Source organism: Kogia breviceps, chromosome 2 (assembly GCF_026419965.1).
Source record: "Kogia breviceps isolate mKogBre1 chromosome 2, mKogBre1 haplotype 1, whole genome shotgun sequence".
Taxonomy (NCBI): domain Eukaryota; kingdom Metazoa; phylum Chordata; class Mammalia; order Artiodactyla; family Physeteridae; genus Kogia; species Kogia breviceps.
Genome location: NC_081311.1, coordinates 194,960,766 through 194,977,133, shown reverse-complemented (window position 1 = coordinate 194,977,133; position 16,368 = coordinate 194,960,766). Strand labels below are relative to the sequence as shown.

Here is a 16,368-nt window from a genome sequence, read left to right as displayed (position 1 = left end):
GGCCTTGGAAGAACTGCCCCCCCCCCAGTCTCCTGAAGCCAAGGCCCCCCCAGTGTGGCCACCACACAGCTGGAGCTTGCTCCCCACTCCCCTTCTGTGCCTTTCTGAGCTGGCCTCTCCCCCACCATTGTTCCCCAATTTCTGAATTTCCACTCCAGATTCTCCCAGGCTCCTGCTCTCTTTGTGTCTCCCATTCCCTTCCTCTCCTCTGTTGCTGCAGAGAACACCAAAACGTTCCCAGCGGCATCTCCAGGGGCAGGGCAACAGCTGTCTTGCTTGTAGTTGGCTGCTTTTTCCACATTTTCTATAACTGTCAAGTGTTACATTTGGGCTTCTCACAGTGAAAGTCGTCCTGACAGCAAAGCAGCTTCTGGAGCAGATTTCCTAACTCCTGTCCTCGCTGGGGCTTTTCTATCAAACCAGAAATTTCATGTGGTTCCTCTGCTGCCTAAAATCTTCCTCACTAGCTTTCTTTCTCTGCCCTGGGAAAAGAAAGAAAAGAAAAGGAAAAGAAGGGAAGGGAAGGGAAAGGAGAGGGAAAGAAAGAGAGACGTGGGCTTCCCTGGTGGCGCAGTGGTTGGGAGTCCGCCTGCCGATGCGGGGGACGCGGGTTCGTGCCCCGGTCCGGGAGGATCCCACGTGCCGCGGGGCGGCTAGGCCCGTGAGCCATGGCCGCTGGGCCTGCGCGTCCGGAGCCTGTGCTCCGCAACGGGAGAGGCCACAGCAGTGAGAGGCCCGCATACTGCAAAAAAAAAAAAAAAAAAAAAGAAAGAGAGACGGAGGAAGAGAGGGAGGGAGGAAGGAAGGAGAGAAAGGAGGGAGGGAGGGAGGAAAGGAAAGGGGAAAAAAAGCCTTTTTGTGGATGTATTTTATTTTATTTTATTTTTTAACATCTTTATTGGAGTATAATTGTTTTACAATGGTGTGCCAGTTTATGCTCTACAACAAAGTGAATCAGTTACCCATATACATATGTTCCCATATCTCTCCCCTCTTGCGTCTCTCTCCCTCCCACCCTCCCTATCCCACCCCTCTAGGTGGTCACAAACCACCGAGCTGAACTCCCTGTGCTATGCGGCTGCTTCCCACTAGCTATCTGTTTTACATTTGGTAGTGTATATATGTCCATGCCACTCTCTCACTTCGTCACAGCTTACCCTTCCCCCTCCCCATATCCTCAAGTCCATGCTCTAATAGGTTGGTGTTTTATTCCCGTCCTATCCTTAGTCTCTTCATGACATTTTTTTTTCTTAGGTTCCATATATATGTGTTAGCATACGGTATTTGTTATTCGTCTTCTGACTTACTTCACTCTGTATGACAGACTGCAGGTCCATCCACCTCACTACAGATAACTCAGTTTCATTTCTTTTTATGGCTGAGTAATATTCCATTGTATATGTGTGCCACATCTTCTTTATCCATTCATCTATTGATGGACACTTAGGTTGCTTCCATGTCCTGGCTATTGTAAATAGAGCTGCAGTGAACATTTTGGTACATGACTCTTTTTGAATTATGGTTTTCTCAGGGTATATGCCCAGTAGTGGGATTGCTGGGTCGTATGATAGTTCTATTTTTAGTTTTTTAAGGAACCCCCATACTGTTCTCCATAGTGGCTGTATCAATTTACATTCCCACCAACAGTGCAAGAGGGTCCCCTTTTCTCCACACCCTCTCCAGCATTTATTGTTTCTAGATTTTTTGATGATGGTCATTCTGACCAGTGTGAGATGATATCTCATTGTAGTTTTGATTTGCATTTCTCTAATGATTAATGACATTGAGCATTCTTTCATGTGTTTGTTGGCAATCTGTATATCTTCTCTGGAGAAATGTCTATTTAGGTCTTCTGCCCATTTTTGGATTGGGTTGTTTGTTTTTTTGTTATTGAGCTGCATGAGTTGCTTATACATTTTGGAGATTAATCCTTTGTCAGTTGCTTCATTTGCAACTATTTTCTCCCATTCTGAGGGATGTCTTTTGGCCTTGTTTTGGTATCCTTTGCTGCGTAAAAGCTTTAAAGTTTCATTAGGTCCCATTTGTTTATTTTTGGTTTTATTTCCATTTCTCTAGGAGGTGGGTCAAAAAGGATCTTGCTGTGATTTATGTCATAGGGTGTTCTGCCTATGTTTTCCTCTAAGAGTTTGATAGTGTCTGGCCTTATATTTAGGTCTTGAACCCATTTTGAGTTTATTTTTGTGTATGGTGTTAGGGAGTGTTGTAATTTTGTACTTTTACATGTACCTGTCCAGTTTTCCCAGCACCACTTATTGAAGAGACTGTCTTTTCTCCATTGTATATCCTTGCCTCCTTTTTCAAAGATAAGGTGACCATATGTGCGTGGGTTTATCTCTGGGCTTTCTATCCTGTTCCATTGATCTATATTTCTGTTCTTGTGCCAGTACCATACTGTCTTGATTACTGTAGCTTTATAGTATAGTCTGAAGTCAGGGAGCCTGATTCCTCCAGCTCTATTTCTCATTCTCAAGATTGCTTTGGCTATTCGAGGTCTTTTGTGTTTCCATACAAATTGTGAAATGTTTTGTTCTAGTTCTGTAAAAAATGCCAGTGGTAATTTGATAGGGATAGCACTGAATCTGTAGATTGCTTTGGGTAGTAGCGTCATTTTCACAATGTTGATTCTTCCAATCCAAGAACATGGTATATCTCTCCATCTATTTGTATCATCTTTAATTTCTTTCATCAGTATCTTATGATTTTCTGCATACAGGTCTTTGGTCTCCTTAGGTAGGTTTATTCCTAGATATTTTATTCTTTTTGTTGCAATGGTAAATGGGAGTGTTTTCTTAATTTCACTCACAGATTTTTCATCATTAGTGTATAAGAATGCCAGAGATTTATATGCATTAATTTTGTATCCTGCTACTTTACCAAATTCATTGATTAGCTCTAGTAGTTTTCTGGTAGCATCTTTAGGATTCTCTATGTATAGTATCATGTCATCTGCAAACAGTGACAGCTTTACTTCTTCTTTTCCTATTTGGATTCCTCTTATTTCTTTTTCTTCTCTGATTGCTATGGCTAGAACTTCCAAAACTATGTTGAATAAGAGTGGTGAGAGTGGGCAACCTTGTCTTATTCCTGATCTTAGTGGAAATGGTTTCAGTTTTTCACCATTGAGGACAATGTTGGCTGTGGGTTTGTCATATATGGCCTTTATTATGTTGAGGAAAGTTCCCTCTATGCCTACTTTCTGCAGGGTTTGTATCATAAATGAGTGTTGAATTTTGTCAAAAGCTTTCTCTGCATCTATTGAGATGATCATATGGTTTTTCTCCTTCAGTTTTTTGATATGGTGTATCACGTTGGTTGATTTGCATATGTTGAAGAATCCTTGCATTCCTGGAATAAACCCCACTTGATCATGGTGTATGATCCTTTTAATGTGCTGTTGGATTCTGTTTGCTAGTATTTTGTTGAGGATTTTTGCATCTATGTTCATCAGTGATATTGGCCTGTAGTTTTCTTTCCTTGTGATGTCTTTGTCTGGTTTTGGTATCAGGGTTATGGTGGCCTCATAGAATGAGTTTGGGAGTGTTCCTCCCTCTGCTATCTTTTGGAAGAGTTTGAGAAGGATAGGTGTTAGCTCTTCTCTAAATGTCTGATAGAATTAGCTTGTGAAGCCATCTGGTCCTGGGCTTTTGTTTGTTGGAAGATTTTAAATCACGGTTTCAATTTCAGTGCTTGTGATTGGTCTGTTCGTATTTTCTATTTCTTCCTGGTTCAGTCTCGGCAGGTTGTGCATTTCTAAGAATTTGTCCATTTCTTCCAGGTTGTCCATTTTATTGGCATAGAGTTGCTTGTAGTAATCTCTCATAATCTTTTGTATTTCTGCAGTGTCAGCTGTTACTTCTCCATTTTCAATCTCAATTACAGGAAATGATCTGTGAAAAATACAAACACATGGAGACTAAACAATACACTACTTAATAACGAAGTGATCACTGAGGAAACCAAAAAATACCTAGAAAAAAATGACAATGGAGACACGACGACCCAAAACCTATGGGATGCAGCAAAAGCAGTTCAAAGATGGAAGTTTATAGCAATACAATCTTACCTTAAGGAACAGGAAACGTCTCGAGTAAACAACCTAACCTTTCACCCAAAGCAATTAGAGAAAGAAGAACAAAAAGCCCCCAAATTTAGCAGAAGGAAAGAAATCATAAAGATCAGATCAGAAATAAATGAAAAAGAAATGAAGGAAACGATAGCAAAGATCAATAAAACTAAAAGCCGGTTCTTTGAGAAGATAAACAAAATTGACAAACCATTAGCCAAACTCATCAAGAAAAAAAGGGAGAGGACTCAAATCAATAGAATTAGAAATGAAAAAAAAAAGCCTTTGTCATCTATAGCGCAAGGCAAACACTGCCACTTACCGAGGAGGAGTCTAAGTACCAATTCCAGGACAGGGATGAAATGGCGCAGGTGAGCTGGGATGAGCCAGGCCTGCCTCCCTCTTTGGGGCTCCATCTCACCTGGCCCCGGGTCAGTGCATTGACGCCCTTCCTGTTGTTATGTCACGGCTAAGGGGTCTTCGCGCTCCCACGCCTTTCAGGCCGTATTTGCCAACCACATTCCCCCGGCCCCCTGCGTGGACGGCTAGCACAGCCCGAGTCGCAGTGCCCTGGCTCTGGAGATGAAGGTGGTTTTCAATGTGGTCCTGTTGAGAATTTTTCCCAAGTGTTCCCGCCTGGAGCTGCCAGGGTCTCCCCCTGCTTAAGCCCTGCTCGGCTGAGCCCAAGCTCAAGCATAAGGCCCGGCTCCAGGCACTGGCCTTGCGCGGCCCTTTGGGATGTTCTGCCTGGCGTGAGAATGCAGCTCCCCCTCCCAGGGCTCCCTGTGATCTGTTCACCACAACCCTCCCCTGCAGAGGGCCTTCCACTGGCCTCCTTGTTTACTGCCTCTCTGCCCTGTAGCATATGTTCTCCTTTCTGTAGCACCTTTCGCTGCAGGAAGGCAGAACCAGGTCTTACTGGGCCATCCCAGCACCCAGAGAGACTGTTCAGAGCAGGGGCCCAGCTATCTCGTCTAGAGCCTAGATGTGCTTCATCCCCTGGCCCCCGGGGAGGGTCCTCCTCCACATCCTCTTGTTTTCCACCATCCCTCCCTCCCCCCACTTCTTTCCCGTGTAAGAGGCAGAAGGGGACGGGGGAGGGATGGCACCTGCTTCAGGCCCCCTCCCCTCCCCCCCCTTCCTGCCCCAGCCCTGCTCTCCATCCAGACTTCTGTCTGCCTCTGACCTGTGACGACGCCGTGCGGGAGGGGCCAAAGCAAAGGGCAGAGCGGGGCTGCGCGCCCCAGGCCTGCTCCCGCACTTGTCGCGGGTGCTGTGGTTTTGCTGCACTAGGACCTTGCTCCGGGCTGGTCCTTGGACTCACAGCCCTGCATCCTGGGCCCCACCCTGGACCCCCCGAGTCAGGAGCTGCATTCTAAGAGCCCCTGCACATAAGCGCCTGCGAAGCCCTGGTCTAGAGGATGCGTTTCCTCCTGCCCCCATGCCGTCCTCCGCCCCCTCCCCCAGCATCTGGCTGGCGTGGTCACAGCCGGGCTTGCAGTCGGCTCCCCACTCCCCTCCCCAACCACCTACCCCCATGGATCCTGACCTCCCGGGCAACTGACTCATGCAGGGAGGCCCCTGGCCCTCAGCCCAGTGCTGGGAGGTGTAACAGCGGCTCCTGACTCATGTGCCGGAAGCCTCATAACTAGCACAGACAGACAAGACTACCAGCCCAGCTCCTGCCTTCATTCACCCAGGCCAGCCTTCAGCCAGTCTCTACAAGAGCATCTCTGGACCACATCACAGGTTCGCCCAGCAAACAAGCCAGACAGATGGGGTGTGACATTTGCTGCACCATATACCAGCTGTGCGATCCTGCACAAGTTACCAAAGCCTCCTTATCTATGAATGGTGCTAATTATCCCATCGACCTCACGGAGGTAATTCACGCATATGTTCACTGTTGTAAGCAACAGATGTTTACAGAGTGCTGCTGTGTGCCCCGCACCGGGAACAGCAGTGAACAAAACAGACCGAGTCCTGCCCTTCTGGAGCTTCCTAACAAGGGAGCGTGGGCAGACATGGAAATGAAGCTGTGTACACCACGCCAGCAGGTGCCAGACGCGGACAACATGGCAGCAACGCTTGATGATGAGTGAATGAACGAATGAATGAATGAACACTGTGCAAATGCAGTTCTGCCACAAGCCCCCCTTCCAATCGCAAAGCCACTCCCATGCACTCCACCCTGAAGCCTCCTGAAACGGTAAGACATGGGGCTTAAAGCGACTGGGAGTTTAAGAAAAACATTAGAAGGTGGGGGAGGGTTGTCAGGCTTTCCAGCAGTTAATGGATATGGAAGAATTGTAGCGATTGTAAACATATTGCAGATGTAGAACACATTTGCCTGGAATAGGCAGTAACTGAGGTGGAATCAGACTTGTTTCTCCAGGTTTCACAAATCGTATGTGCGTGTGCGTGTGTGTGTGTGGTGTCTTAAGGATGGAATGCATTTGCTCAAGGTTTCAGAGCCCCCTCAGTTAAAGAAAATGACAGGGACATTTGAGAGCAACCCCCAGGGTGTCACCACTCAGAGCTTCCGTCTAAGGGTTCCCTGAGTCTCCTCAGATCACAGAGTTTGAGAGTTCGCTAGGGAGCCCCCAAGAACACCCACCCAAAACCATGTTTTCGGGACAGGAAACTGAGGCCCTGACTCGCCCCGTGTAAGTGGGCGATCACAGGCAGCAGCAAAAGGAGATTTGCACCCAAGTCCCCTGACTCCCAGATGAGCGCCCTTCCCAATATATCGTGTTGGCTTCCACGAATTCATAACACTGGTCATCATCACTGCTGCAGCCGGGCTGGGTGGCAAATTCTTCACGCCAACCAAAGGAAGCCAGACGCCAAAGGCTGTAGTCACATCTACACAAGTCGTGAAAAGGCAAACCGGAGGAACAGATACAGATCGGTGGTCGCCAGGGGCTGGGGGCAGGGGAGAGACTGGCCCCAGAGGGGAACAAGGGAACTTTGGGGTGATCGAATGTCCTGTATCTCAACCGTGGTGACCTGGACCGTATGTGTTCATCAAAACTCAGAACCATACACTTAACAAAGGCACATTCTACTGTATATAAATTATACCTTAATTTCTTTAAAGCAGCCTAAAATAATAATCGTGGTGATAATGATCGTAATAATAACCTTGAATGCCAAAAGCAGTACGTGTTCAGGGCCACAACACGGTAGGGCCTTCGAGATACCCCGTGGTCAGAGCAGGGGATGCCCTGTTTGTAACAGTCAGGCAGCCTCAGCCAAGGATTTCCAACTGCAGACTTTCCTCCTGGGAGGTTTTCCAACCGCATGTCCCTGAAGCCAGTGTGTTCCAGTCCCAGGCTGGCTTCACTCCCGTGCCACACCAGCCTCTGCCCAGTCACCCTGGCCCCCCACTGCCACTGGGACGGCCCCCTCCCTGCTCGTCCCCAAACCACCTCGAGTCGACGATTCTGTCATTCCTCTCCCACGTCTTCGCGCCCCCGCCCCCATCTGCTACACCTGGGCGACACACCTGCGTGATGCCTCCCAGCCCTCCGGGATCCCATACCTCCTCACTCACAGTTGTCAAGGATGCGGTAGGAACTCCCCAACCCAGTTCAGAGACCTCCTCAGACTGGCCCCAACACATAATTAACTCCTGCATTACCTGCCCACAGGACCCCTGCCCACTTCCTGCCCCCAGATCAATTCTAAGCTGAGAACAGCCTCAGTATCAGAGTCTGAACCCAGCTTGGAGGCCCAGGGAAAAGAGAAGATGTCAGGGGCACAGGTCAGAGTCACTGAACCCTAAAATCCCAACAGCCTCAGTCTGGACACCTCCAGGGACGGGGAATTCGCTGCTACCTTCAGACAGCTCTGGAACCCAAAGCTGAAGTCTGTCCTCACCCACGTTCCTAATTCCACACTCTCCTGTCCCATGCCCGAGAGGGTGTATGGGTGACGACCTTGCCCTCGTCACTCCTGGGTCTTCTCTGCCCGTCCACCCAGCCCCCTTTTGGATGGGCAGGTTCTCAGCAGAGCATAGAGCAGGGGTCCCCCGCTCATCTATCCGGCCAGGACAGCCTCCTCCCAATCTCTCTCGTTCCACAACGTGATCCGAAAACAGTCTGGTTTTTTTGTAGTTACAGCTCCTAGCTGACTCAGGTTAAGTCTGCTTTCAGTGAAAATCGCCCACCCTGCCCACTAGCTGTGGTTTCCTCGTTACGTTTGGAACACGCAACGTCCTCCCAGGTGCTCCTGGAAGGGGTGTCCTATTAATTGTCCAGCAACCTAAATGTGACCTTACTCACTGCGCTCTCCTTTCCGGCCACCAGAAATTGCAGGCTGACTCGCCAAGGGAAGTCTGGATTAGCCATCGGGATGGGGCCTGTCCAACAGATCCCACAGTGCATGCCCAGCATTTAGGGGTCAGGATATGGATGCTGGGACTACAGAGAGCTTGCTGGGGTCACACCGCTGACCTTGACAGTGAAGGAGCTTCCCAGGCCCCCACAAGCCTGGCAGTGCCCCTGCCCCCAACCAAGCTGCCTCAGGGCAGGACCCTGTCTTAATGCTTCTCAATCTCTAACACCTTAATGCTCGGTTCTCTAGGCTGATTATTCTCAGGCAGGTCATTAATCGAATGTCACCAGGCCTGCAGGCAGGGAGGACAGGAGGCAATGCCCCGGGGGGCATCTTCTGCTCTCCGTGCTTACGTAGCTGGTTCTAGGAGCCAGAATGGCCTTGCATCCTCAAATGTCCCTCCTGAATATTCTAAGATCACCTGACCAACTGCCCTGAAATCGTGGTGTGTGTTCAGCCTGGGGTGGCGGTGGGGAAGGGGAGCGTTTGAGCGCTCACCCATGGGGAACTCCACAGGCGGGGCTGGGGGTAACCAGGGCACCTGGCTGTAAGTAGAGGGATGCAGAGGGAAAGGGGGTGTGCTCTCAAGTCCAGGCCCCATTCTTTCTGTTTTGCACAAGAAAGAAGAGACAGAAGACGTGGTTCTTCACGTGGCTCTTTCCTGAGTCTCTAAGCCCTCTGAGAACATGATAGCGGTTCTGGACCCGTAATCAAGAAGGACGTATACACACATACACACACAGCCTCTGCACACAGTTTGCATCCCCCCTAAGCCTCCCCAGAACCCACGGGACTCCAGGTTCTAAGTGGGTGGGGAGCCACAGAGAATTCCTGGCTTGGCAGGAATTCCCTGCCAAGGGCTCCCCTGTCTGGCAGCCCCCTACCAGCTTACACCTCATTCGAAGGACACACATGATTCACGCCACTCTAAGACCCCTACCTTAGAATAAGGCCTGTGTTGGGAGGAAAACGGGGTTTGCCTGGCAGTCCTGGTGTGTTCCTAATACACCCTTTTTTCCTATGAAAAGTGTCCTGGTTCAGATGCTGTATCTTCTATGGTCACCCCAGAGGGAGGTAACCATTCTGTTACTCCAATCCCTGGGATAGCTGTGGGATGCGGGAGGGCTTGTCCTTCCTGCGGCTGGCATACAACATCATCCTATCAGAGAGGCCACTAAGCCACCAACCAGACTGGACCCCCAGTGGACAGAAAGAGGTTTGTCCTCGCAGGGCTTAAGACCCCCCCATTTCTAAAAAGGGAACCCTCCTACACTGTTGGTGGGAATGTAAGTTGGTACAGCCACTATGGAAACAGTATGGAGGTTCCTCATTACCATATGATCCAGCAATCCCACTCCTGGGCATATATGCAGACCAAACCCTAATCCAAAAAGATACATGTGCCCCTATGCTCATAGCAGCACAGTTCACCACAGCCAAGACATGGAAACAACCTAAATGTCCACCAACAGATGAATGGATACAGAAGATGTGGTACGTATACACAATGGAATACTACTCAGCCATAAAAAAGAACAAACTAATGCCATTTGCAGCAACATGGATGCAGCTAGAGATTATCATACTAAGTGAAGTAAGTCAGAAAGAGAAAGACAAATACCATACGGTATCACTTATATGTGGAATCTAAAATATGGCACAAATGAACCTACCTATGAAACAGAAACGTACTTAACGGTCATGGAGAACAGACTTGTGTCTGCCAAGGGGGAGGTGGTTGGGGGAGGGATGGAGTGGGAGGTTGGGGTCGGCAGATGTAAGTTATTGTATATGGAATGGATAAGCGACAAGGTCCTACTGTACAGCACAGGGAACTATATTCAATATCCTATGATGAACCAGAATGGAAAAGAATATTTTTTAGAAAAGAATGTATATATGTATAACTGAATCACTTTTCTGTACAGCATAAATTAACACAACATTGTAAATCAACTATACGCCAATTAAAAAATGAATAATAATTTTTAAAAAAGACTTCCCATCTCTAAATTTACTGTCCTGGGACCTGTCACTCTCTGACAGCCCTTCCTATTCTTCCCACGACTCTTTCTTTTTGTGGCCACACATCTTCCTTTCCCTTGCTTTGGTTTCCTGGAGTTCCCCTCACCATTTTTGCTACCCTCTCTTGACTTATTCAGCAAATGTTCACAGTGCTTGAAAGTTAGTTACACAAGCCACTTTCAGCATTTTCCCCACAAGCGTTGCCTCTGAATCGAATTAACAAACCTCAATTATAAAATGATACATGAACACATCCAAATTGCAGTGGTTAAACTGTAATTTTCATTGACGAAGACGTGGGCGCCAGGATGCACAGATTATTTCAAATTTCCTCAAATCTGGGGAATTGAGAGTGGAATTCCATACTCTGAATGGCATCTTCAGCCTGATGACAGTGGCTGAAAACTGTTCTCTTTCTATTCTAGAGCACTCAAAACCAGGGACAATTGAGAGAGGTTATTGCTCTCCAGCCATTCTGCTGAGAAACAACCGGACTTATTTCCATGGAGACCAGGGACTCTGCGGATTTGGGAAAGCCCCAGAAGAAATCAGTGGGCGGTTCGTGGGAGATTGATGAGCTGGCCAGTGTGAGGCCTGAGGTCCTCTCAGAAGAGAGGACACCCCGTGCTGACCAGGAGATGCAAGACAAAGTACCCCATTACTACATCCCTATCCAGAGAAACTCCATCTTCAATCGCATCGTGAGACACAGAAGCAAAGGCAAAGCCAGAGACACTCCCGAACAGAACTGCGGACACCTGGAAGGTCAGTATCAGGGGCGACGGTCACAGCTGCTCCTTGACATCCAGTTGGAGTCACTGGGGCTGAAAGGCCCACCTAAAGGAAAGGAGAATAAAAGGCACTGAAAATGAACAAGGACAGGTTCAATAAGGTGGAACATTTTGAAGCCCTTATCCAAATAATTCAAATTCCCCCAATAAGATGATGTGGATACTTCAGGAGAAAGTGTTGACCCAAGTGATACAATAAGACTGGCTTCTATTAAAAGAGCCGTCTTGTTCCAGGACTCAGCAAGCCCCCCAGATTCCATGCATTCTAGAAGGGGGACTTGCAGTTGCCTACGTGTAAGGATATCTGGGAACACGAGTTTCTCTCCTAACATGAGGTTCTATCCTGTTCTCTCACCATCACCATGATAGCTAGAGTTTCTGTTGTCCTGAGAATATGAGAGATGGATACCATGGGAATAGCTTTGCAGCAGGATCCCTTAATCTTTTAGACCAGTTCCTAGCACATTTTATCTGCTCAAAGCACACCTGTTGAGCAGAATAGGACCAGAAACGTTTACAAACGAGGGTTGTCAGAGCTGAGCCTCCTTCCCCTGTGACTTGTCCACGTGGCTGAGTGGGTGGCATGCTGGGGTTGTGGGCTGTGTGACAGTTTCTTAGCCCCTGGGGTACGGCAGCTGTCACTGGACAGATAGCACGCTGCCCCGTGTGTGCTGGGGAGACATTGACTGGTTCACAAACTTTCATTAAACTCTATCTAGTAGCCTTTTGCCACACGTTAAGCCACCCTTAAAACATAGAGACGGGACAACCATATTTACTATTTCTCTTGATTCTGGGGGTTGATTGGGTGGCTCCTCTATCTGGGCCACTTTGTCTGACCTCTGCAGTGAGTTGGTGGCTCCTCTGGGGTTGGAAGGTCAAGGAGGGCCTCTCTGGCCGCTAGTGAGCTGGTTGGTCCACGAGGGCCTCAGCAGGACGGTTTGTCTCTGCTCCACGTTACTCATTCTCCAGGAGGCTAGCTCGGGCTTGTCCACATGGCAGCAGGGCTCCCAGACAGCAGAAGCCTCCAGGTCTTGAGAGCCGGGGTCAGAGCCTGCACAGTCACTGCTACCACATTCTATCTGTCCAAGCAGCTCACAGGTCCAGTCCAGATAAAAGCAGATGGAGAAATCAACTCCACTGCTTGATGCGAGGAGTGGCAAAGAAAGCCTGGCTGTCTGCCACCTACCACGAACATAGAATTTTGTGTTGAGTACCGTGCGAAGCAAGAGAGATACAACAATGGGAATACTATAGTCATGGCAGCAGGTGGTTGGTACATTACTCTCTCAACTTCTGTGTATGTCTGAAAATTTCCATAAGAGTTAAAAGCACACACACATGAATAAGTGGGGGTCTCTGCCCTTGAGAAACCCAAAATATTGTAATGATGTCATTTTACTGCAAGCAATGCGGCATAGTTTATAAGAGAGGTAAAGGCAAAAAACTAGACCCTCTGGAAGGGTTAGGAATGAGTCCCCCAAAGATGATATTTTAGGTGAGCCCTGAAGGATGCATTAGGACGTGGCCAGAAAGAACAGCAGCTAACTTGGCTGTGCACTTGTGGGTACTCACTGGCTAAGATAGACAGGCATTTCAAGGCACTTCTGACCATACCCGTTTTACAGATTAAAAAAAAAATAACCAAGGCCCTGAGAAACGGAGTCGCTTACCCCAAATCACACAGCTAGTGAGTGGTATGGCTTGATCTAGAGTTCAGATTCTTCTCGTCCCAGAACCTGTGCAGATGGAGAAGGGGGTTAGAGCAGCTCTGTCCAGCAGAAATGTAATGTAAGCCACATACGTCGTTTTTTCTACATTAAAAAGTAAACAGAAATGAGTAAAATTAATTTTAACAATGCATTCTATTTAACCCAATACATCCAAAATATTATAACTTTATCCTATAGTCAATAATCAATATAAAAATTAGTAATAAGATATTTTACAGTCTTTTTGTGGTACTGCTTTTGAAATCTGTTGAGTATTTTATATTTATAGTCTCTCAATTTGCATACTAAATTTTCATTGGAAATTCTTGATCTGGACTTAGATTTCATAAAACGTGCAGTCAAAGAAGTTGTTTACAGCCAGAGAAGTTATTAAATGTACAGCCAGAAAAGTTGATCAAAGTAGAAACCATCCCCAGATTACTCCAGATATCCTCAAAAGTTTTCCAATAATGAAACTATCAGTTTTTACATTTAAATTTAAATTAACTTAAGTTTTTAAAAAATGAAGAATTTGCTTTAGTCACATGAGCCACCTTTCAAGTGTGTAATAGCCCCACGTGGCTAGCGGCTACCCCAGCGGACCTTGCAGGGTTGGAGCGTTGAGAGCAGAGAGAAAAGCAGAATCAGCTGCCCAGCGTCGGGGTGGGGGACTTTCTGAGCAGGAGAAAAGGTGGGTGTGGGGCTGTGTGTGAGATGAGGCTGGAGAGGGAAATGGGGTTGATGGGGAGAGAGCCTCAAGTTTGTTGCCTCCAAGACAAGTGGAGGCCACCGAGGCCAGTGTAGACACACAGGCCACGGCATGCCCTGCCACAGCCAAAGATGCCATTTACGTTCAGACCATAAATACTCTCATCAGACTCGCAGCTTTATGTGTAAAGTGACTTCCTCATTTCAGCTCCCTGGAGTTAACTCTCAAGACAGCCCAGCGTCCCCTGATCCAGGGTCCAAGGAGAAAACACTGTTCTGCTGAGGAGCAGACAGAACAGGCCGCCCAGCACCGGGCTTCTCCGGTCCACCCCGCAACAAGGAAAGAAGGCCGGCTCTCTGGGTCCACAGTTTGTGATCTGGGTCTGGAAAGTGAGGACAGTCCCCATCTCACCTGCTACGGGGTGTCCTTTCTTTTTTTTTTTTTTTTGCGGTATGCGGGCCCCTCACTGCTGTGGCCTCTCCCGTTGCGGAGCACAGGCTCTGGACGCGCAGGCCTAGCGGCCATGGCTCACGGGCTTAGTTGCTCCGCGGCATGTGGGATCCTCCCGGACCAGGGCACGAACCCGTGACCCCTGCATCGGCAGGCGGATTCTCAACCACTGCGCCACCAGGGAAGCCCCGGGGTGTCCTTTCAAAGTCATACGAGAACATTAACTAACAACGCCACCTATGGTTGATCTGACACTCTAGGGCAGGTGACTTATTATTTAATATCTATTAGGACTCAGAAATTGTAAAGTTAGATGTTAAAAAACTGATAAGCTGCAAATGATTTTTGTCCCGTAGAAAGGATAACACCAGTGGTTATGGTTCTATTGTCCTCTAAGACATTAACCAGGTTTGTATGCAAGTTTTCAAGCTCATTTCTGATTTTCTTTTTTCCGCTATACATGCACATATGGATGGATGTGTGTATGGATGGATGTGTGGCTATGAAGCTTCTTGTACCATAATTATGATTTTCATAGTGATGGCGATGCAGGTCATTGAATACAGCACAAAAAGTGGCAAATCCCCCTGCGGGGATGTGAGAGGAAGGACACCTCTGCGTTCCACTTCCTTCCCCTCTCAGGGTGACAGCTGCTACTGTCCCCTAGTCTCATAGAGAGAAGTGCCTGAAAAGGGGAGATGAGATGCACATTCCTAACTGCCTACATTTCTCACATGTCACAGATTCACTGGAAAATGGGAACTCGGTAAATGAGCCCCTGAACTTGAATTTCCCCCAGAGCAGCACTCCACCCTGGAGAATACCAACACGGACAGACCTGGGGGCCAACGGAGCAAGGTGAGAGACAGCAAATCACGAGGGGTGGGTTCACGCGGCAACGTAACAACGGTCGTTCTGTAGAATCTTGACGGGGCTACGAGGGTGGCTTGTGTTTAAAAAATAATAATACCTTTTAGTTATTCATGTTTTTAAAAACTCTATTTCTTTTATAGATTCCATATATATGCGTTAGCATAAGGTATTTGTTTTTCTCTGACTTACTCCACTCTGTATGACAGACTCTAGGTCCATCCACCTCACTACAAATAACTCGATTTCATTTCTTTTTATGGCTTTTTATGGCTTTTAATATTCCATTGCATATATGACCTAGAGAGGTGGGATAGGGAGGGTGGAAACGAGGCTCAAGAGGGAGGGGATATGGGGATATATGTATGCATATAGCTGATTCACTTTGGTGTATAACAGAAACTAACACGGTATTGTGAAGCAATTATACTCCAGTAAAGATCTACTAAAAATAAATAAATAAATAAATAAATAAATAAATAAATAAATAAATAAATCACCCTCAGAGCTGTGAGTAGCGCCTCAGTTAAAAAAAAAAAAAAAAACTCCATAATTTCCTTTAAAAAAAATAAATAGCTCCACTGTTACTCTCCTGTCACAAAACTAGAAAACTTTAGATACCAAACACATGAAGAAGTAGAAAAGGAAAATCACTGCATCACCACCACCCAGAGGTTTTGTTGTGTTGTAACTGTTTTGTCTTTTTTTCTATATGTTTTATGCATATTTTCTCTTCATAAAATGGGATCTTATATACATGCCATCTTGAAACCTACTTAACAGTACAGGCAAACTTCAGAGATGTTGAGGGTTTGGTTCCAGATCATCACAGTAAAGTGAATCTTGCAGCAGAGCAAGTAGCATGAATTTTTTGGTTTCCCAGTGCATATAAAAGTTATGTTACACTACACTGTGGTCTATTAAGTGTGCAATAGCATTATGTCTAAAAATATAAATACTTTAATTTAAAAATATTTTACTGCTAAAAAATACTTACCATCATCTCACAACACAGGGTTGCTACAAAGCTTCAATTTGTAAAAGAAAAAAAAAACTACCCAATATCTGCGAAGCACAATAAAGCAAAGTGCAATAAAACAAAATATTCCTTTATATCATGTCACTAAATATTTTTCTACATCATGATTTAATGGCTATAAAATAACCTATAGAATGGTTGGATTGTGATAAATTAATCATGCTCCTGTTGTTTGGATGCTTGGATATTTTATCAGTTGGGACTGAATTTAGCTGCTTGTAACCAAAAAACCCAAATAACACAGCCTAACAAGGCAGAGGTCTATTTGGTCCTTGTGTGAATGAAATCTGGAGGATTGTGACAGCAGCTTCTCATGCCGTCAGGGACCCAGGCTCTTTCTAGCCTCTTCT

General features: G+C 46.8%; 1 pseudogene; it reads left to right on the top strand.

Moving 5' to 3' along the window:
• Positions 1-10,876: 10,876 nt before the first annotated feature.
• LOC136793418 (ephexin-1 pseudogene) overlaps positions 10,877-16,368 on the top strand; it is a 38,394-nt pseudogene continuing 32,902 nt past the window's right edge.